General features: G+C 43.0%; 1 long non-coding RNA gene across 1 annotated transcript; it reads right to left on the bottom strand.

Moving 5' to 3' along the window:
• Nucleotides 1–1,893: 1,893 nt before the first annotated feature.
• On the bottom strand, nt 1,894–10,645 carry LOC142776644 (uncharacterized). Its single transcript, XR_012887701.1, has 3 exons — nt 9,466–10,645; nt 6,571–6,678; nt 1,894–3,260 (listed from the first exon to the last, which is right to left on the bottom strand). It is a non-coding gene; the product is annotated as an uncharacterized LOC142776644 (long non-coding RNA).
• Nucleotides 10,646–23,519: the final 12,874 nt, after the last annotated feature.

Genomic DNA, 23,519 nt, shown 5'->3' with positions numbered 1-23,519 from the left:
TTTACCTCTACTTTCCGCTTTTTATCTAAATAACTGGTGTGAAACAAGTTAGCTGAAAATGCACTGTGCCTACAAAACCTGTTGGTTGAATCTGAATTTTTAAAAAATGGTGAAGCTTGCACTAAATTAGGCTCCACAAGCCTTGGAACACCGAGACTACATGACTCTTAGGACTACTTTGGTTACTTGTAATTTGTTTCTGGGCCTAAGCAAAAAGACAAGGGCTTAACTGAATTGCTGCTAACAAACAAACGCTTTCGAAATTGCCCGAGCGTCAAAGGATGCTCAGCCATTTGTTGTTTTTCGCCCTGGGCTATTCTACACCAAACATACAAACAATACTGCCTGGCAAACATCACAGATGCATAGTTCAAAAAATTATGGTAATTTACTCTGCTGAAAATAGTTATTTGCAGAAATGTTTTGAAGAGGAAAAAGTAGTGGTCACGTGGGTACCTTCAGAATTTCGCAGAATGTCGTGCGGGTGTTATTTGTGAGAAAAATTTCAAAGTACCGCTTTTTCTTGTCATATCAAATTTGATCTACATAATAAATAAAGTGCTTCCTAAAGTATTTGAAGCCGAGTAACATTAGTGCAATTTTCCCGCTACATAGGCTTTGAAGAATTCAGCCAAACTGTTTATCGTTTGCATTTCTTGTATGGCAATACTGCATTTTGTATGAATATTTGAGCCACAATTACTCAATGCACAGAAGTTATATTTCACTAAAAAAATAATGTTTGGTCCAGATTACAAATATCACTATATAATTGTTCTTGTCCACATTGAGATGCAATTTGAGCTGTATGTTTGTCTAATTGAAAATTACTTTTATGTGTAAGTTGAAAGCAATTAAACAGTTCTTGTTACATGGCAAGTGGTATCATTACAATTTTCGTTTAATTGAGGAAAATGAATTTGGAAGTCTCCAATTGAGGGCCATGGGGAACTTCGGACGGAAGCTGTCTTATATCAAATGCAGAAAACAGCCATCATAAGAAAACTTCAAAAATTCATTTCTACTTTAAGACAAAGTGTAATAATATAACTTGCCTTATAAAGAGAACTGCTTCCTTGCTTTTGATGTGGCGAAAAAATTGCACTAATATTACTGAGCTTCATGCACTACACACAATCACCTTTACTTAATACCTAGACCGAATTTGGTGTAGAAGAGGCAGTATTTTTGAAACACTTTTTACTTTTTACAAACAACACCCAGACGACATCCTGGGAAGTCCAGAAGGCACCAACATGGCCTAATATTTTGTTCTCTGCGATATACTTTAGCATTTTGCTGTTTTCAGAAAAATACAGTAAACGAGCACAATATTTTTTAAACACATTTAGGACGGTTGGCAAAATGGCTGGGATGTTTGATGCATATTTGCCTCACTGCCAGCAATCTTCCGAAGCTCAAGCCATCCCCTCTCTGTTACTGCCTCCCTCACATACAATGCCTGCATAGGAAAGAAAAAGAAAGGCAGGTCCGACAAAGTTCACAAGGCAAGATATTTTCATGTTGGATAAATTCATTACCATAAACAGCAGCAAAATAACATTCATTTTGAGTAGTCCAAGACACAAGCTATATACCAGCATACTAAGAGCAAAGCACAAACTTTTCATTTGAACATGTGTGGTGATAGACAGGAAGCACTTATTGCAAGACTGATCAGTCTGTAATTAACTGAATGAAGTACAATGCACTGTTCAATCCAACACCACATAGGCATGTTTGCTATAGCAAAGCCATGTGTCATTGATTCATGCACTAGATGGGACAATGCAAATGTAAAAAAGGTGAAAAAAGAAAACAAGGGAAAAAAGAAGAAAAGGGGGATGCAAAGTAGGAGCAGTGTAGCACTACTTGAACTTTGCATTCCCCTTTTCTTTCTTCTTTTTTCTTCTTTTCTATCATTTATTTTTTTTGCTTCCCTTATTCCCAACCTCCGACAGGAGAACACTTTGTATCAGCGCAACCTAACTAAAAAGAAGCAAGGGCTGCACTCTTCTGCGTTATAGGTTTTTTTTTCAGACAAACATTTCCAACAGGCACACACGCCTACACCAAAAGATGATGTCATTACTGACCCCATTCAAACTAGCACGCCAAGGATGGCAAGGTGACTTCTAAAAAATAGGTCCTCCTATTGCAACATCGGCCAGCCTGTCTGAGGCACTTCCACTGTTCACCCTGATTACCCCACTAGATGTTTCCATCTGTCGACTCACATCTTCATTTTGGATAACACTAAGACGAGCATGAATACGCACGAAAGTTTAGTGATGTATCATGTATCAGATTAAGCAACTCTGTTAAAAAATAATTGATAGCTTGCTTCCAGGCTTTTTATACTGTAGCCTGAAACTTCGTAATGTCTTCTATGCACATGAACCAGATTGACATCGTAATGCACAACATGCTTAAGAATACTGCGAGGAACAAGATAACGACAAAAGGACCAGCCACCCAAATTTTTCGCTGTACATGTTTATAAAATGTTCATGTACCCCAAATGAGGTACTTATGATACAAGCCGAAAAAACCTACAAGTAGGGCCTTGGAGTCTTCTCGAAGTAGACGTGTTGCATTTTTTCTGTGGAGGGCTTTACACCCATAAGTGAGGAACAAAACTCCTGTATAATGAAGAATGTTGGCAGCTATCAGTTATAAAAAAACCTAATGCAGCTAATCTTCCCCGACACATCTGTACATTTAGAGAGGTGACGTAGCTTCTGTGATTGTGGAGTAACTCCAACAGGATCAGTGCGAAAAATGGCACTACTTGTCTAGACAAATGTCCAAACAGGCCTGCCCGACTCCCTCTAGCCATCCCGGCTGAATCTGACACAAGATTTCTTACCTGCTGGCTGGACAAAAACAAAACCACTGAAGCACTCACAATACACAGCGTGAAGTTCCTCTGGAGTGGTCAACTTCGTCTTCTGCAATGAAAGAGCAGCACAGTGTACTGATAAGGCCCTCCTTGCAATGATTTTCAATGCCACACAGTGACCTTGCTGTTCCTGTCGAAGAGAGCTTCGGGAGCTTGGAGAGTGCTTGCTCTTTTCTGGGGGTTGCTGCCGCTCCTCGTTTTCTGCTCAAGGTCAACCTGCTTGATTGATTGATTGATATGTGGGGTTTAACGTTCCAAAACCACTATATGATTATGAGAGACGCCGTAGTGGAGGGCTCCGGAAATTTAGACCACCTGAGGTTCTTTAACGTGCACCCAAATCTGAGCCAAGGTCAACCTGCACAAAGTTGTAGACGAGGCTTTAAGAGTTGTATATAATGATATACAAATTTTCGCTCAACACACATTTCCTCGTGGCACACTGAAGAATTTCTTATAAAACTTAAGGCCTCACATATGCAAACATTTAAAATCGATCCGAAGATGCACTCGACTATAAAAGAGCAAGTTTGTTTTGTAGTGTATATAAAGAAAGGTCATTCAGCACAACCACAACTACAGTTGCACACGAAAACGACATTTTACACGATTCTGTTTATTTACATGGTCCAATTAATTTTATTTGCACAGTCCATTTTACACGGTCCTGTTTTACATGATCTGGTCTGCACCATAACTGGGCACCATATAGGTTGAAAGACACACAGAGTTTGAGACAGACCTAGTTTCCCGTGGAGCATCCTCTTGCGCTATAACAACACATCTCAATCTAGTTAGTTGGTCAGAACGAGGTGAAAACAGCTTGCACTTGAAAAGCACGGGCAGAAGGAATGACGCCTGCACCCTGTGCTCCCTGTACATTCTTGTTGAGGGTGCAGTTTTCTCCTTATCCTTATGCAATTTCGAATTTATAACATTGTTCGCTGCATAATCTTTGTGGCGTTAAAGTGTGTGATACCATTATGTGTATCCCATGTAATTTATAAAAATAGAATACAAGATAGCTTGATTAAAAAATAACAAATTGCATCCAGCGCCATGTCTTGTAGCCATTCTTTAGGCAAGTGGCAGAATGATTTATTCTTCAAAACATATCTTACTTGTAACCACTACAAAAGCTAACTCGTACACTGGCACATTCTGTTTGCCTCTTCAGATTATAAGGTACCTTTTTTACACCAGAAAATCTTCAAGAAAAATAGAAGTGTTGTAATTGTGAAGAAAGAAAAGTAGAAGAAAAAAAAGATAACCTTCCCTGTACAGGGACCGAGCCTGCGAACTTCGAATAACATGTCCGATGTCTATCAACTGAGCTACCATGGCGGCTATCCCTCTTCCATTTTGTACGGTATATATGCGCATTTATACATGGAAGAGTCAGTCAGCGCTGCCTGTTACCATTATGGCGAGTGTGGGACACCTTTTTTGCCTACTGGCAATTACATTACAATTGCAATTACGTTACGATTACTTCCAATATCCCTATACTTCTTTGGCAGCATTATGCATCTGTCAGTTCAATATCCCTATACTTCTTTGGCAGCATTATGCATCTGTCAGTTCTCAGAAAATCTGCTAGTCACAGGAGGAGGCACTAGTTCACCCTCCCACCTAAATGCATGTACTAGAATACATGCGCAAGTGATAAAAAAAAAACAAGTCACACACCGCTAAGATTACTGAGATTCACTGTTTCAGATTCATGAGTAAAGGAAAGAACTATAAATTGAAGGGTTTGTTGTCTTTGTTGAACACATTTTATTGCGAACTAGCAGAAAATGATGCCAAACAAACTATAGGGGATGTTATCAAAAGTAACTTTAACAAAATTGTGAAAAGAAAAGTGAACAAAAACGTAACTTGGCAACGTTTTTTGACAATTGAATTGACATTACTTTTTATAACATCCCTATATTTTACTGGGTAATGTTGTCGGGTAGTTCTCATTATTTGAGTGGTGAGTAGGCTGACAAAGAAAGTATATGGCATTGATACTTCTTTTGAACAGCTAATAGTTTGAGGACCTTAAAAGAGCAGAAGCTACTTTGAGTAGACCAGAATACTTAGTTCGAGCGAAAAAAAAACGTACACACATTTTTACCAGGCTTTTTAACACATTTTGAGACATAGAAGTGTATGCTGCCACTAATGTTAAGTACCATTACTTTTGTCACACTATGCACTGTAGCAGGTGTAGTTAGAGTGGTGATAGTGAAGGATTAATCAAGCACGCCACCAACCGCGTTCACATCAATGGTTGCGTATTTTAAAAATAAACCTGCTGTATAATAAAAAAAATTTTAGAGCATTTAGGATTTTATCCAAGTCAAGTTAAACCGACTGGGTAAGCAAACCATTTGCATAAAATCAAAAGGCATAAAGTTATTCATGTATTATAACTATGTGAACAATTTCAGCAACGCTGGGCAAATTGACAACAGTTCTATTAAAAACCCCTCTCATTATAACATGCATGAAAAGCACCACACCAGAATATTTTATAGTGCATGTAATATCGAGACTACTAGACTGTGTATTGACCTTTTAGAAGAAGGGTATCTCCTTCACGATCAAGGGGCAACCACTTAGCCTTTTCTGAGCTTTTCTGTGAATATTTCCTGAATTTCAGATATCATTAGGATTGATTTAGAGTGAACAGATTTTGCTTACGCATTGAAACCTAGTTCTGTATGTAACTGCAATTATGGGTGCCAAACCACCTCCAAATAATTTTTAACATTTAACCTATTTTTTAACTGCAGCAGCACAACAAGCTATGGGTGCCCAAAACGTAGCTAGAAACAATACCTTTACCTCTTTGAGCCTTTTGGAAGTGTTCAGCTTCTCAGTGCTCACCTTACAAGATTTTTTTTTAAATACGTGTTTGTGTGCCCACTGCTCTTGCTCCTTGAACAGTGAGGAGGAGCACATGGCAAGAAGAGACAAGAAAGAGGCATAGCGAAAAAAAGCGGAATAAGAGAGGACTTCTTTTGTATCGAACAATGTGTGTAACATTACTTTTGCGACAACATATAGACAAATTATCACGGCTATGCATCCATTGTAGAGTCATACACAGCTGCAACACCATGACTAAATTTCAACCTTGTGTTGGTTTAGGATACCTTTATATTGGCAAGCTAATGATATTTGCATTTGTTTGGCACATATTAAGATGCAGTGAAATGTGATATGGTAATCTCATTTAGAATGCACATCATGTGGCTTCATTGTATATGTAGCCACAAGTAACTCTGGTTGCAAAGCAATATGGCAGAGCCTAAACAGACGTCACCGACCACTCCAATCTGAACTTGCCTTTGCTACTTGCCCATTATCATCCCAGCAAAAAATGAATAATTGAATCTGCTACAGATATGTGCTAGCTCATGCTAAGGACCAAGTATGAAGGGTGTTTTGTCATTATTGAGATCAGTTATTTGTTCAAGAACACTTGATGTCAAACACAAATACATTGCTGTCGAAGAATCAAGACTCAAATATAAAGCAAAAAGAAGTGTCTCTTTAAAAATTACAGGCCACAAGGTGTAAGATAAATATTTGATATACTTGGGATGTAAGGCACGCACAAGAGGTGCTGCCATATTATACTTTTCCTTGTGTTGAAACCTGCTTGCTTTACTCACCCAACACACCTGTAAAGATGCCGTGAAAACACCAAGGAGCTGATGCAGAGGTTGAACACATCTCCAGGGATTCCACCATTCCTAAGCAGCCCTACAGCCTCCACAGTCCTGCAACCATTTGTAAGACAAATGTAGTTCTACCTAAAGTTCTTGGTTTACAGACACACATGCAAGACGCATAACCACTCTATAGGAAGTTTGCATGATAATGCGCTGGGTAGCAAAACGGATGCCAATATCAAGTAGCCCGGCCTGCCGATTCTTTCTTTCCGTTCTTAATTATTCAATCCATGGTTAATAAATGTTCCCCCAATGTTAAGTGTACTGGCAGTCCGGTGAAGAATTGAAATGTATTTCAAACACGGTCCAATTCATGGCAAGTAAGCATGCAATAGCGTTTTGTCAGCTGCTGAAGAAAACAGCAAGAAGTTTAGCTAAAACCTATGCTTTTTATAAACACCATTCAATTTGATATAAAGGTTGTGAGCATTATGTGAAAAAACACGGATTCATGTTTAATCAATGATTACTTATAATGCACTAGTATGAATGCAACTAACTGAATATGAAACGATAATTTTTGCTTGAGCATTTCGAGTTACGAACACTATCGCACTTACCAGCTGCATCTTGTTCAAAACAACAGCAAGCTAGGCCAGTTTCTGTAGGTGAGCAGTAATGATCAGTGCAAAGAAACAACAAGAAACACCAGTAACAACAGTATGGGGCAAGCCTAGACTGCCAACTGTATAATTTATTGCACAAAAGTTCACCTGAATATCAGTCAGACAACTCGTGCAAATGAAGGTCGAGTTGGGAATGAACAAGTTACGAAATCAACAATGCCTGCTTTCACTAACAGGACCCTCATTCACATAAAGTATGCAGCGATAGGCCCCTACCGAGGTACGTCACAGCATGATGTCACTGGCACATGTAAAATGTATGGCTGGAAAAACACTCCCGCTGGTGGCTCAGCCCGGTACAGTCGTGCGGAGTTTGGGGCAAGTTTTAATTTTCCAAAGCTTACACTTCACGTTACAATGTCGAAATTAGCTGTAGTATGTGTCAGCAAACATCTAGCTGTGTGGTAAACTGTGTGGTAAAATATTTGCCACGCTGTCTGTTTATCTTGAAGAAGTGAACACACGTGGTGGCCTGTGCGAGAAACAGCGGCATAGTCTTCAAAATGTGCACTGTTGATTGCGGCATGTAGTGTGCATTGAAAGGTATTGAGAATATCGGTTCAACTGAGAATATTGTGTGTAGTGTGTGCAGTGTCAATAACAATGTGTCTGGTTTGCGAAGACGTTAGCACTCATGACAGGGACCGGTCGATGAAAAAACTTGATTCGACATTTTAGTCAAGGTAAATATGCACTAGACGCGACCATATGCGTGAGGGTACATCTCGGTGTTTGCGCTGTGTCCAGAAAAAAATTGCATGGTAACCGGGCTAGAAGATACCATTTGCTAAAGCTGCATGTATGAATCGCTCCGACGAGTACGCAAGCCCAATAAAGGTATAACTCGTTTTATCGAAGGCCTCATATGTCTTCATGTAATAAGCAGAGATTCTTTTTTCACATATACTCAGTACCTTTACCGCTCGATATTCATGGAGTGACAATGCAAACAACAAGTTTGTGTGTTAGGTCCTAAGGGACCAATGTAAATATGCAAATAAGTTGTAGGTGTCAGATGCAGCGATGTAACTGCACAAAAGATTACGTATATATTAGGCTACAGGTTTAGAATCGCATACATCTCAGTGGTCTATCAGGAACGTCACAAACAACTTCCTTGCCAACCAGCTCTTGCACAGAGCCCGTCCCGCCCGTCCACATCGATCATACTGATGTCTTTTGTTGTTACTTTGTGCTGTGAATCACTAGGCATTTAGTCACCATGATCTTTAAAAGCTAATTTTAGTGTTCTCTCTCATATTGCTGACAACTGTGCCGTTGCATAAATTGGGCAAAAAAGCAACACAGAAAGGCTGTCACAATAAATACACCAACATGGGCATTCTCCTGCAAACAAAAGTCGGCACTGGTCCTGTCATTACCCGTCTTCCTTCTCTCTTTGCCTTGTTTGTGCTGAAACAGCCAAACACCTGATGAGTTAGATGAGAAATATTAACGCATCAAAACTATAAGTGCTTGCATCAGCAACTACACAACAGCGTGATAACCGCACCCCTGCCACATAGCAGCGAAACATATTTTGAACATGCTGGCAGTGTATTATTTTATAAAAAGCAACTCTGGCAGATTACAAAATCTCAATTGTGCATGCAAGTTTTCTTCAAAGTCAGGCGTACAATGTAGGCGCTGGCCGGTACATTATTAGTTACAAGCAAAGGCGTCTTGCAGGTACACATGCAGATTGCACGAACACCTCTCTCTCTCTCCACTAGGCACACACATTATATCTTTTAGCAAGCACACGCCACTGTTTAGGGGCATAATAACACTCTACCGTGAACGTATGCTAATCAACCCACTTAGGCGGTTGGCTAGGTGAATCGAGCCAAGTTACAAATTGTATCGCCTGCGAACGTAAACGAAATGCTGCTTTGCATCAAATGGCACTGCAGGCTTCGTTTAATAAACAACGCAGCAAGCGCCATGTGCGTCTTCCTCGCTACATTGCACATATGAAAAAAATCGATCACCATACACATGCATGTTGCCGCAGTTGTCTCAAATTAGCTCCAGTAAGGCCGCGCCGATGCGCCATGGCTCTGCTGGCGTTAGCATTGTCAAAGCGAATCAGCAACCGCACTCGCAAAGGCGCGTAAGGTTGCCGTTTCACGACGCCTCGTTCGAGTGCAGCAACACACACTTGCACTGAGTGGCAGACTTGGTCTACATAAAAAACTGTCCCCCTTACCTTTAATTTCTTTCACACTGTCCTGAGGGAAGCGACCTCAGTCGTTAGCCGTCACCTCGGAGTCCTTCGAGCGCCCGCCCAACCCGCCGATTCCTTGGACCACTCGCACTTGATCCGCACTCGAACAATCGTGGGAATAGGGCGCAATCTTAGCACATCACACGAACGAGGAACGGCGCTTCCTTGCGTAAATTTAACATTTCGTGCTCTCATGTGTAGCAGCGCGAACACATGACAGACGCACCGACACGGCATGCCCCCGAAAACAAAGAAGACAAACAACATGTGGCTTAGTTGTGAATGGATTTGACTTGGATATCTGTGTGAGGAAAATAAAAAAAAACATCTGTCGCTGCTATAAACCGAAAAAAACTGTATGTTATCTGGCAAAATAACTTTAAACGTGATAAACGGTTATTCAAAAAACAAGTTACAACTTATGAATATTTTCCAGGTCTTTGTTTTGTTTTTGTTCTAGCAGACGACAGCCTCCTACTGCTTCTACGACAGACGTAGTGCGGTTTAACGTTCGGTGCGTGTCGCCGACGCAAAGCTCTACAGTAGTGATATCATAGTTATCAATTCTCAATGAATCATAGAATGGATACAAAGCAGTAACGTTTTGACATAGTGCAGTACGCAATCTTTCAAGGTATGATATTTCTTTGCTGTGAAGCAAATCGAAGCAAGCCGGCCGGCGCAATCAGCTGATGTCGCCACTACGCGAGGCATGGTCATGCGCAATAGCGTCGCGCCCCGCGCTCGATTTGTCATCAAGCGATAGAGCTACTAAGTGGAATACAGCTAGATGCAGGGATTAATGGCGTATCACTCTAATTCCCTGTGGTGGCCGACTCAATCGCAAGAGAGCCCCGGGAAACAACTTTCAACTGCTCAAGCTTGTGTGTGGGTGTAAAAATACTTGTTTTCATCCGCGGCCAGGCAGCAATCTATAGTTGAAAGACATGCGAAAAGCATGTGACGTATATACAATCCCAAAACATATGCACAAAACAATAGATACGATCGCATATTGTACATAAATATGCAAACACATAGCGTGTAAAAAGCAAGTTTATATACATAGCTTAAACTCACGGCATTCTTCAACGCGAATAGCTGAGCAAGCTAACGCACTCAGTTCACGTACGCGAGCACAACTGAGTGGCGCAGGTTCGAGTCCCGCCAAGTCCAATTTTTTTGTTTTTTTTCAACGTTTTTATTGTACTGCTATCTTTTCTAATGCCTTAGGTTTTAAAACAAAATAAAAGCAATATTGCGTTCAAGTACGTATGTGGGACTGTGTTTTTTGAGCAACAGTTATTAGTATTTTTATTTTCATTAATAATTTTTTTATTTATTTGATAATATAACAAAATTAAGGACTAAGGGGAACATTGGGTCTGCTTGATTGTGAAGGGACACGAGAAGTGAGAAAACTCAAACCAAAAAATTTATTTGAGAAAAAACTGAGCATTTCACAGCCGGACCAGTTTCTTCAAGGGTAGGCCCTAGGTATGCGCGAGACTTGCTATATGACTCATCTCAAGCTGTGGCTGTTGAGGGAAGGCAATATCACCGAGAAGCAGTTCCAAAATATATTTTGGTGGATGTTTTTTGATTCCTCCAAAATAAGGGCTGCACAGTTGTGATCGAGCCAAACCAAGAATTGGTGGCACGAAGTGAGACAGAAAATGAATAATGTTGATTGTTTGAAAAATTGCCCTTAATAAAAGGAAATGTTATGAGTGCTACGTAGCTTAACTCGCAGTAGAAATTTTATATATACATAAAGATAGTTTAAAATGGACAATGTTGCACACACAGGCATTGGTTAAATTTCTTTGCAGCACAGTTGAAGCATCTATGTAGAACTGAAGCATCAAGAGAAGCTCATACGTCCTCACTTTATTGCGCTTTACATAGCTTTTATGCGTCCATGCAGCCATGATATGATATATTTTAAAGCATTTGTTTAACCTATAATCTCCTTATTTATTAAAGCTGGCCCATAAGTTGTGCTTTATGTAGCACTACAATTGAAGCGTAATCTGCATGGTGGTCTGAAACAATGCTTTTGAAAATCTCAAAACGACCCAGCTCTATACATGACCATCCGTGCATCAATGATAAGCACCATTATGTGTTTGTACATATCAGTTGTGCTCTCATACTTAATTATTTTTCTGACCACTCCCTCTGCCCTACCTCGTTTCTGTCGTGAAGCTGTGGCAAGTTGTGTATAGCTGTAATAATATTGTAGGAGCACATACTATCAATAAAAAATTATTTTTAGGCTACATGCAATTAGTCTTCATAGATTTTCATTTCTTTTGTCGGTGCTCAGGAGAGCTAAGCTCATGGTCAATATTTTAAAATGACATTTCTCTTTGCCAATGTTAATGAGAACAATTTCATTAATATTGACAAGTTCATTCACATTGAATTTATTTCTCATCATTATTGTTTCTACCAAAAAACAAGCCCTTGAAGTTATGCACTTTTGCTTGATTTGTTTTCGTGTGACAGCATGCAAGTAAAAAGACTGTTATTGTCATTCCTTGTGAATGACACATTTTCCGTGTGACAGACTTTAGCACCTGGTCATCTGCAGAAGTTGTATTCAGTCTGGAAAAGGGCGAACAGCGGTGACTGACAACACAGACTAGCCTGCGTTATTCTTTTGTACTATATATGTCACTGCGCATTCATTTATAACTTTATAGAGCTCGGATTTCCTGCTGAAAATGTGACAACTGTAGAGTTTTCACATTTTTGCAACAATCCACATGCCTTTCATACACTATTGCACATTTTCGTAAGCACCTTACAAAATCTGTAGATTTCCGTAAGACCTTACATTCTGCATTTTCCTTATGAAAGTTTCTGTACACTCCGTACACTTTCCTTATCCTTCCATATCTTCCATCATGAACTCTCCGTACGCTCCATAAGTTTCCTTATATTTCCTTATCCTTCCATATACTCCATAAAAAGCTTTCCATATATGCCATACATTTTCCTTATCTTTCCCTATACTTCATAAAAAGCTTTCCGTATACGCCATAAAATTTTCTTATCCTTCTTTATACTCCATAAAAAGCGTTCCGTAAATGCCATACAACTTCCGTATTTTTCCATAAAACTCCATATTTTTCCGTATGTAGCATAAGGAAATGTTACGGAGTCCATATATTTTCCGTAAGATTTCATACGGAAAGTTTCAGTAAGGCAGTTATGTAAGGGGGTGGTGCTTTGACTTGCCCCCCCCCCCTCCGTCTCTTTCAAGGAAGCTCTAGATTATATTGTTACGTGGAAAATAAGGGCTGTCAGTCCGCAGCCACAATGCAGCTCACCGACAACGTTCACTTCTTCACTCTCAGTTTGAGCCACCTTTTTTAGGTATGCCCCACTATGCCCTCTTTCAGTCAGACGAGATCACGTAACACGACCGCCGGCGGCAAAAGCGGCGACCCGGTGAGTTTACGGGGCCCCAGCAGGAGCAGTGTGGAAGCGCTTGAGCCTTGATACGTGGACGATGTCCTTTGACAGCAGAGCGGAAGAGGTTGATAGATTATCAGGGACAATTTCATATGTAGTGTCAGTCACTCGTCTAAGCACATGGTATGGGCCCGTGAAACGAGAGAGAAGTTTTTCTGAAAGGCCTGCATGTCGCGTAGGGGACCAAAGAAGAACGAGAGAACCTGTTGGAAAGTCTTCGTTGCGATGCCGCTCGTCGTAACGCGGCTTCTGCGAGTCTTGGGACGCCATTAATCTGCTGCGGGCAAGCTGACGAGCCTGGTCAGCTTGGGTAATAGCGTCTTGTGCATATTCAGAAGTAGGATGCGCAGCGGCTGGCAGGAAGATATCCAACGGCAATCTTGGTTCGCGTCCAAACAGAAAGCAAAATGGCGAGTACCCAGCAGTGTTATGCCGGAAGGAATTGTATGCGAACGTCACGTAGGGTAGTGCAAGGTCCCAATCACGATGGTCGGCCGTGACGTATTTCGATAGCATGTCTGTCTGGGTGTAGTTTAAACGTTCTGTAAGCCCGTTTGTCTGGGGGTGGTACGATGTCGTGAGCTTATGTTGGGTAGAGCAGGAACGCAGGATATTGTCAACCACTTTTGAAAGGAACGTACAGCCTAGGTCTGTCAGCAGTTGACGAGGGGCTCCATGCACTAAAGTGAGACTGCGTAGTAGAAAATCAGCGAAGTCTGTAGCGCAGCTTGTTGGCATGGCTCGCGTAACTGCATAACGAATCGCGTAACCCGTAGCCACCGCGACCCACTTGTTTCCGGAGACAGATGTTGGGAAGGGACCAAGAAGGTCCAAACCAACACGGAAGAATGGCTCCGATGGGATGTCGATGGACTGAAGATATCCGGAAGGGAGTCCCGACGGCTTTTTGTGACGCTGGAAAATTTCACAAGCGTTGACATAGCGACGTACACAGCGTGAAAGGCAGGGCCAGTACGAGCGGCGGCGGACACGGTCATATGTGCGACAGACACCAAGGTGACCCGCGGTTGGGGCGTCATGGAGCTCGTGTAGAACTGTAGAACGCAGGTGCTTTGGTATGACCAGAGGTAGGTCGTGACCGTTGGGCGATAAATTATACCGATATAAGGTGCGGTCCTTTGAGGTAAACATGCGAACAGAAAGGTCTTGCAGTAGAATTCGAGCTGTTGTATTAGGCGGCTGATATTCGGATCGCCACGCTGCTTGTCCCCGAGATGAAGCAGCTGGGAGATGGAAAGGATGCAGCCCACAGAATTAGTGCTCGTAGGATCGCAGTCAGCCACAGGGTAGCGTGACAGACAATCCACATCTTTGTGCAGTTTTCCTGATTTATACACTTCGGTGTAAGAATACTCCTGGAGGCGGAGTGCCCAGCGGGCGAGACGACCTGTGGGATCTTTGAGGTAGGCGAGTCAGCAGAGAGCGTGGTGGTCGGTGAGAACTATAAGCGGTCGGCCGTATAAGTAAGGGCTAAAGTTCGCGACTGCCCACACCAGCGCTAGGCATTCGCGCTCTGTGATGGAATAATTATGCTCCGAAGTGGACAGCAGCCTGCTGGCATAAGCTATCACGCGATGCTGCCCACGTGGTCGCTGAGCCAACACAGCGCCTATTCCGTAACCGCTGGCATCTGTGCGGACTTCGGTCGGTGCCGTAGGGTCGAAGTGAGCCAGCACAAGAAAAGAAGTGAGCAAAGTGGTCAGGTCGGAAAATCCTGCTGCTTGCGAGGGACCCCAAGTAAACATCCCATCTGGTTTGAGTAAATCTGTTAGGGGCCGAGCGATTTCCGCGAAGTTCTTGATGAACCGCCGCAAATAGAAACAGAGCCCCACAAAGCTGCGGACATCTTTGGCGGTTTTTGGCACAGGAAAGTCCTTCACAGCTCGAACTTTTTCTGGGTCAGGCTGTACGCTGTAAGCGTCAACAATATGTCCAAGTATTGTAATGCGACGGCGACCAAACCGGCACTTGGATGAATTCAGCTGAAAGCTGGCGAGACGGAATACATCAAGAATTTTCGACAGTCTCTCAAGGTGCGCTTCAAAAGTGGGAGCAAACACAATCACGTCATCCAGATATCAAAGACACGTAGACCACTTGAATCCATGGAGCAGGGAGTCCATCATTCGTTCAAAGGTGGCGGGGGCTTTTTATAAGCCGAAAGGCATGACTTTGAATTGGTAGAGGCCATCGGGTGTTACAAAATCCGTCTTCTCTCGGTCCATGGGGTCCACGGCAATCTGCAAATAACCAGAACGAAGACCGATGGAAGAAAAGTAGGTGGCACCATGGAGGCAATCAAGGGCGTCGTCAATGCGGGGCAGAGGGTATGCGCCTTTCTTGGTGATGTTGTTAAGGTGGCGATAGTCCACACAAAATCGCCACGATCCGTCCTTCTTTTTAACTAATACTACCGGGGATGCCCCGGGACTGGTGGATGGTTCAATAATGTCCTTCGCTAGCATCTTGTTCACCTCCTTCTGAATTATGCTCCGCTCCAAAGCAGACACTTTGTAGGGACGGCGGTGAACAGGGTTGGCATCACCTGTGTGTATGCGATGCTGGACAAAGGAAGTCTGCCCAAGAGGTCGGTCGCCAAAATCGAAAATATCCTGGTAGGCCTCGAAAAGATGTTGCAGGGCTTCAACTTGCGAAGGCGGAAGATCAGTGGCGATCATGTCTACAATATGACAGCTGCCCGAATGTGTTACGAGTAATGTGCACTGCGGTGAAACAAGTGTGTCTAAGGCAAGCACTTCAATTTGTGAATCGAGCAACGGACACAGATGGGCCACAGAAATGCCTTGTGGAAGCACATGATTTATGTAGCCGAAATTTACAAGAGGTAGACAAGTTTTGTTATCTGTGATGCTGAGCACCGTATAGGGCACTGCAACATTGTGCGCAAAGAGTACGTCGGTGAAAGGCATAGCGTAATAGTCACCGTCGGACACAGCCGGTGAGCACAGAAAATCGACGTACGTCAAAGTTTTGGACGGCAGGCGAACAAAGTCGCTGCATTGTAATCGGCATATAGGTTGGTATGGGGTGGCACTGATTTGTGGCAGTTCAAGGTGGAGCACACCATCGGAGCAATCAATCAGAGCAGAATTGGCGGCAAGAAAATAAGGCCTAGTATGAGGTCGTGGGGACATGTTGCAAGCAAGGTAAAAAGGACGACCACTTGATGACCGGCTACGGTAAGTTGAGCTGTGCACATACCGACGACAGGGACTGTTGCACCATCTGCAACTTGGACGACACTGGTCAAGGGGGGCGTGAGGACCTTCTTCATGCGAAGACGAAAACGCGAACTCGTAATAAAGACATCAGCGCCCGTATATATCAAACAGTCAACATGTGTGCCATCAACATATACTTCTAGGGTGTTCCGGTTCAAACGTTAGGGCAACAGAGGATTTTTGGGTAAGGTCGACAGGGCAGCTTCACCTCCAGAAGCTGCACAGCCTAGTTTTCCGGGGACATGCGGCAGTTAAACGATGGCGAGGGAGAGCGGCGACGCGTATTTGAACGAGAAGGGCGGCTTTGAGGCGGTGGCGACGACGAGACAGGGTGGCCGTAGTCCTCAGGGGCAGTAAATGCTGTAGGCTCTGTGCGGGTCGGATAACGGTGGTTTGGTGGACGGAATGAGTACTGTAAGCGGGGTACGAGCCAGAAGACATAGATGGCCATTGGCTGTGGCAGTAACGACCGATGTGTCCTGCGCGACCACAGCGGAAGCAGATTGGCTTATCATCAGCTGTTCGCCATTCAGACGGGTTCCTGGTTCGAATAGAGTACAGACGGCGACGTCTCATGTCCACAGAAGCTATCGAGGGACCAGTATTATCCAGGGTGTGTGCAGTGGACAGGATACCAAGGTTAGCGAATTCCTGGCGGACAACAACCTGGATCAAGGCGACAGCTGGCGTTGAGGCGTCGGGCAACGTCGGTTTGTTGGCAGCCGGGTAAGCGGCCTCGAGGTCACGTCGGACGATGCATGTCACGTCTTCGGTTGTAGACGGATGACAAGGAGTGGCTTCGCAAGACGACGTTGCTGTGGTGTTGGGTAGGCGCTGAAACTGCTGCAAAACGCGTCGACTCTTCGCCTGCTCGAGACGGCGGCATTCTTTGATCACGGCGTCGATGGTCGTTACGTTGGTAAATACAAGCTGGCTGAACGCATCGGTTGCAAAAGAGGTCGCGGAGCTGTTGTTTAAACATTTCTCAGCTTGTGATTTCGTGCTCGTGAGTCTCAAACCAGATGCGAGGGATCTTGTCAAGATAGAAAATGACATTCGCAAGCGTAACAGTTGGGTCCCAGCCATATTCCTTGCTGAGGCACTCGTACATGCTAAGCCACTTGTGCACATTCGTGTTGTCCTCTCCAGTAAAGGTACCGGGATCACGGGGTTGCGTTAGGCGATGTACCGGGTTGCTGTCGTTGCTGAGGTAGGTGGCGAAGCCGTATTCTCACCCGGAGCCATTGTAGCAGACTTAAGGAGGCGTCCACTGCGTAGCTCCGTTGTCAGAAGAGCACCCAGCAATTCCACCAAAATGTTACGTGGAAAATACCAGTTGTCAGTTCACAGCCACAACCTAGCTCACCGTTTGTTTGTTTGTTTGTTTATTTGTATCCTCTAATCCATGGCTCATACCCACTCTGGAGGATTGGCCAAGAGAACATACAGTCTCATTTGGACGATAATTGCAATATTGCTTACAACGAAAAAAAAGGGGGGGGGGGGTTGGGGGAGTTGTATAGTGAAGACAGTATGTTAGAAAAAAAGAAAGAAACCAAAGATTTAGATAGTGAGAAAAAAGAATCAACAACAAAGTAGACACTAATAGCTACAGCTTGATTTTAGGAGCCGACCAGACAGCTGGTTTTGCCAAACCCGATTAATTTGGTATGTCACGGATTTATCCAGAATTGAAAATTACTTTTCGACCCGTTTTTTTTGGGGGGGGGTATCTGTTAACGTGGGCTTTATGTTGAAAAACGTTTAGAGTCTTGAATAAAATTACACACCGCATCGAATGCATCTCTGTGGAAATTTTCCAAAGCAGAGACACCAAAACTAAAAACATTTTCTGTGGTTAACTTTAAACCTAGCTTCGCAAACGGAATATCTAAAAGTCGTTTCCTAATTATTGCATAGTTACGACATGAGCCAAAATAATGTTCAATAGTTTCTGATTCTTCGCAGAACGGACAAAGGGGGGAAAGTGTCAGACCAGCTCTGTGTAAATAAAAAGCTCTCCGACAACGTCCACTTTTTCACTCTCAGTCTGAGGCACCTTTTTAGGGTATGCCCCACTATGCCCTCTTTCAGTCAGACGAAATCACGTAACAATATATTACGCTGTCATTTCTTCCAAGAAAAATAACATTACTGTTTACTGGTTTGGAAGCACTCAGAACTAGTTTTCTAAGATACTATGTCAAACGGCACAAAAAAAATACCGATTATGTGAGATATCATTGTAATGAGCAATAAAACACGGTTGAATAAGCTAATTTTAGGCTGGTGGACTCGCTCGCACTCACTCAGACTCAGATCGAGCCATGAGTCTGAGTGAGTTTGGTTGACGAAAACTTCCGTAATGGTGAGTTCGAGTGAGCTCGGCTGAAGAAAACTTTCATAATGGCGAGTTTAAGTGAGTCCGGTTCAAGAAAAATTCTGCGATGGTGAGTCCGAGCGAGTCCAGCAAAGTGAAATTTTCCCCGAGCCCCAGTCCGAGTGAGTCCAAAGCTCAAAATATGTTTCCCGAGTGAGTCTAAGTGAGGTCTATAAGTTTTGTCGACCCATAGTGACAGTCTAAACTAGGCGTCTAAAATGTAAAATGTTTGAAATATTGGCGTACATGTAATACTTCAGCCTTTCACTTTCTTCAAGACACGGTAATTAATGAAGTTACAAATATTTCAGGCAGTGGATGAGAACCTGGAAGCCTTCATAGCACAGATGAGAAAACTTCATGCAAAGGAGCGCCACAACTACACGTATAAGAGACACTTGGCCAGTGCCACGGCTCGCTTGAAGAGATTACAGCCGTAACAATGTGATGTCAGACCCTAATGGCAATGGCCAGTGCGTTTGGCTTAGAACTGAGGCGTGGGCATTCCATAAAGGTGCAGCCCACAGCTATTGCTAGGCGGCACCCAGGTATGACAAGGTAATCAAAACGGGTGGCAGCTGGACGACCTTCAAATGGTCGTTCACCAAAAAGGACCAGGAAGCGCTGCCATTTATTGAAGCAAAGTGTTGATTCGAATGTACCGCATGCTAAAATACATGGCTATGCACACCGATTTTCTGAGAGTGCATTTGCCAACATGTTTAAGGTATGAGGCCAAGTGACTGCAAATTTTTCTAAAAAGCGATAAACGCCAAATATCATCAGTCTGTAATTTAAAGCACATTATTTTAGGCACAAGTGAACACTATAAAGCAGGTCATATTTTTCTTAATTTTCTATAATGAAAAAAGTCAATATAAAAGTAGGCTATATGCAAACATTTTTTACTTGAAGCCTGCTCTATAAAAAATTGATTTCACAAGGACATAAAAAATGCTTTGGCCTGTTGTCACGGGTCCCGTTAGTTAGGGAGGCGATCGCCGGGCTGATTCCAAGGGCCGAAGTATCGCCCCGAACCGCACCACGTAAGCGTGGACAATTTAGAAGTGGTCCTATTTGGCGCGCCAGCGGACGCCAGCTGTGGCCCAAAGAATAAGTCAGAGCCGAGAGTTGATAAACAAAACAAAATTGTATTCTCAATTACGGCAGATCAAATCGGTACACAAGTATGCACACTCGACAATAGTTGAATACAATATGGCACCAATCAAAAAACGTACTACACAGTACAATCAGCCACCCTCGAAACAACGGTCACAGACAACAATACGCATTACAATGCAGTCACATGCATCGAACAACCAAGACACTTAAAGAATAAAGAGTTGGAAAACTTATTCAGTCCAAAGTTCTTGGAACAAAAGTCTGAATGATACTCTTCCGAGAATCACTCACTCAAAGTCCAGCGTTGTTGTCGTTCCGCTGCCTCCAAAGTTTCTCTTCCAGGAAACCTCGCGTCTTCAATTGGCCGCTCTCCAAGCACCAAACTTCTTCGCCGGTAAGACGTCGGCTTCCCACACGAAGCTGTTGCCACGCGTACTCGCTCGCTAGCGGTAGACACACACTTTTGCCTGTAGCTCGAGTCTTCACCCCTCAGATGGAAAGCCTCTTCTTCTCCTCCTTTGCCACTGAGGACAAAAGTCTTCGTCGAGACGGCGGAACACCCTACGCACTCTGGTGCATACTTTCTTCTTCTCCTGCTGTGTCACTAAGGACAAAACCTTCACCAACCGACGTGGCAGAATAACCCCAAGCACACTGGCGCTGACTTCCTTCTCCTGATCTCCCATCTCTGCTGCTCGGTTAAATACCTTCTGCGTGAGATTCCAGAAACTTCTCGTCATTTCGTCGGCGTGATACGCAGCGAAGGCTGGAGAAAGCGCGAGACGGTACGAGGGCCGTCCGCGACAGACGACGCAACTCTGCATCACCACGCCCCTTTCCATCGAGAACTTTCCAGGGCTGGCTCGGCCGCCGATGTGAGAAGGTTCGTCGGCGAACCTACGACTCCGAGGGGAGAGGGACGCGCGCCCGGGGAGTCTTTGGATGCTTGTTTTCTTTTTTATCGTTGACCTCGAGGCGTCTCTCCGGAGCTTCGTCGCGGGAATTTGGCGGCGCGCCCTTTTTTGAGCGCTCGTTTTGGGACACCTGTAGGTTAAGCCAAAACAAATGAGATCTGATGAATAATAACATTAGTAATTAAATAACGAAAAAAGAATTTACTAGCACATGAGGCACCTTCGTATAGCAGGCATCTTGAGGCATTATTTTGCTCATCGAGGTTCATCGCATGCCTACTAATGTCAGTGCGGGGGCCAAGTTTGATCCAAATTCGCTTAAGTGTGCCTATGTAACTCTTAGTGAAATCACACCCAGCGTCAACGAGAGCAATTTTGATGGTTTATAGGCTCAGATATGTGTCCTTGAGCATGAACAACACGTTTACCACTTTACGCATTCACCTAATAAGAAGTTTATTACATTTATGGTTAAAATGATCTGTAGGCTTTGATTTTAGAGCAATATTCCATCTTTGCACTTGATATGATTTCTGAACAACCAACAAAATACTGCATATCAAGCTAATGTTACGATGCAGACAAAACTGTCAGTTAAGGTTCTGCTTTCATATGAGGTTGGTGGTATAACAATTCTCCTAGCATCTTTTGTAAGAAACTGCACTAACGGAAGTTTTCTGTAGCAATATGGCGGGCAATAAATTGCACATTTAACATTATGATAACCGCAAATTGACATATAGAAATATGTTCAGCTTTTTCACTTGGCCTCATACCTTAAAACAAAACTTACAATTTTTTGTTAGGCCCGCAAAAGTATTCGTCCCTTTCTTTTCTTCTCCCATAATTTAGCCTTCACTCCCGAACACTATTCTGTGTTCCTTAATATTGTTGCTATGTTTTTTCATAGTTTTTACACTATTCTAGTTAAATAGTAGTGTCACATGTGAAAGTGACACGCCGTGAGGAAGAACTTTTACAGAGAAGCCTAAATTGAAGATGGGAAACTAAGATCGATTGTCGGTAATTGTCATCACTGTGTTGGGGAGCACATGTGCATCAAGGCAAGGTCAGAAATCAGGGCAACATGACCACCATCTGCTACTGTTGGCGATGACAAAAGCTGGACTTGAACTGCGACTTGCTGCGAAAGTTCTTTCTACATGAAAACAAGAAATTTCGTGACTTTGAAAAGGAGCACCGACGAGGAAATGAGCGGTTTACTGCGCGGTACAACAGACTACGCATGAAGAGCAGCATTTTTCGCTATGACGCTGTTTTAGATCGTGTCACCGGTGTCGATGCTCGAGCAGAGCGAACCACGAAGTGACATTATGAAAAACAAGGCAAAAAAGCTGCCAGTTCAGCTCCAATTTGCTTGCTCTTGGCAAATTTCCACAGTATATTTCATAACCTTGATATCCCAAAAACCAATATGCACACTTATTTAACCAACATCTTCGTCGGAACTAAAACTTGGCTTTCCGACGGCATCACAGGTAGCGAGCTAGTGTTCCATTCGAATTTTGTGCTCTTTCGTCGAGATAGGATCGGATCTAGAAAAGGAGATGTCGTCCCCCCCCCTGCCATAGCAGTAAAACAGAAATTTCAGCCACCACTCCTAAACATTGAGTCACTCTGAAATAATTGAATATCTGTTGATTTCTGTCATGTTCATTGCATCATTTGTGTTTGTTAGCGGCCGCCAGATAGTCGACCTGACTTCATTGATTGTTTTAAAGATTCTACTTAACAGGTCATGAGGTTTCACGACTTTTGTTATTATACGCGATGGTTTTAACTACGCAGGTATAGACTGGAAGACGTTATCAATCACTACTCAGAATTATCGCGTGGGGCACCTATGTTTTCTTCAGTGCCTTCACTATAATTATCTCACTCACGTAATGCTTGAGTCCACTCGCGGTAGTCATGCATTGGAGCTCATCTTGACTAACGACCCGGATTCGGCACGCGCTCATGCCTTGGAAGAGATAAGTGATTACAGAGCCGTACATTGTTCGTTCGCTGTTCCACGGATTGACAAAAGAAAAATAATAATAGAGATACTTCACTAGGCGAAGCTAGACACAAAAAAATGAATTGTATGTTACTACAATTTTTCGTTATACTTCAGTCAAACTTGGCAAGACGTACTACAAATGAGAACTGGTGCATATTCCTCGATCACCTTTGTCAAATAACAAATTCATTTGTGCCCAGACCCACGATAAGCACAGGTGTTTGTGATTCATTGTTCACTCACAATGTTAAGGTGTGCATCAACAAGAAAAAAGGGCGTATCAAAAAGCAAGTCAGGTATATAAGCCAGATGACTGGCAGAAATATAAATAAATCTCGAAACAAACAAAAAAATCAAACAAAAATAACTATTTAAACTGCACTCTACCAAATTTGCTAAAAACAGTTCCTAATAAGTTTCGGAATACAGTTAACTCTATGCAAAATTAGTTGGTGCCACCTATTCTAAATGCCGACGGCGACATGCTATCTCTAGATGAGTGTGCCAAGCAATTTAATGAGCACTTTGCCGGAGTGTATACAGATGAAGATACTAATAATAGTTCCTTGATCTTTTTGCAACAACATATTTTGTTCAGGTTCCCATCAATCATCATAACCACCAACAGTGTTAAACGCACTATTGACCGCTTACCATTCAAGACCAGTCCAGGTCCGGATGGCAACCAGCGCTTAGCTTTTAAAAAATAACCAGTCACTTCGCAGGAGTTATGCTTTCTTTAACATTCCTATACTCACTCGACTCTGTATGTGTACCCGAAGACTAGGAAATAGCTCATGTTCTGCCTATACCTAACAATGGGGATCACACTGTCTTCAAAAATTATT

Source organism: Rhipicephalus microplus, chromosome X (assembly GCF_043290135.1).
Source record: "Rhipicephalus microplus isolate Deutch F79 chromosome X, USDA_Rmic, whole genome shotgun sequence".
NCBI classification, from domain to species: Eukaryota; Metazoa; Arthropoda; class Arachnida; order Ixodida; family Ixodidae; genus Rhipicephalus; species Rhipicephalus microplus.
The sequence above is the reverse complement of the archived record's forward strand: the minus strand, read 5'-3'. Positions and strand labels throughout refer to the sequence as shown.